The sequence below is a fragment of the Kryptolebias marmoratus genome, linkage group LG3 (genome assembly GCF_001649575.2).
Source record: "Kryptolebias marmoratus isolate JLee-2015 linkage group LG3, ASM164957v2, whole genome shotgun sequence".
Taxonomy (NCBI): Eukaryota; Metazoa; Chordata; class Actinopteri; order Cyprinodontiformes; family Rivulidae; genus Kryptolebias; species Kryptolebias marmoratus.
This window is the reverse complement of record NC_051432.1, coordinates 5032198-5032412: the sequence shown is the minus strand read 5'-3', so window position 1 is coordinate 5032412 and position 215 is coordinate 5032198.

The window sequence follows — 215 nt, the reverse complement described above, 5'->3', positions numbered from 1 at the left end:
CAGGGTGCACTGTTTTGCCCAGGCTTTCATATTTTTTCTAAGCTGCTTTATCTGAGTTATTAAAGTCAATACAAAGTTTTTAGCCCCATCTTCGTCTGCCTCCAAACCATATCCTGCCACGTCTTCTCCATCTTCGTCCAAACCTCACTCTGCCACGTCTTCCTCATCTGCCTCTAAACCTCTTCCTGCCACGTCTTCCCCGTCTGCCTCCAACC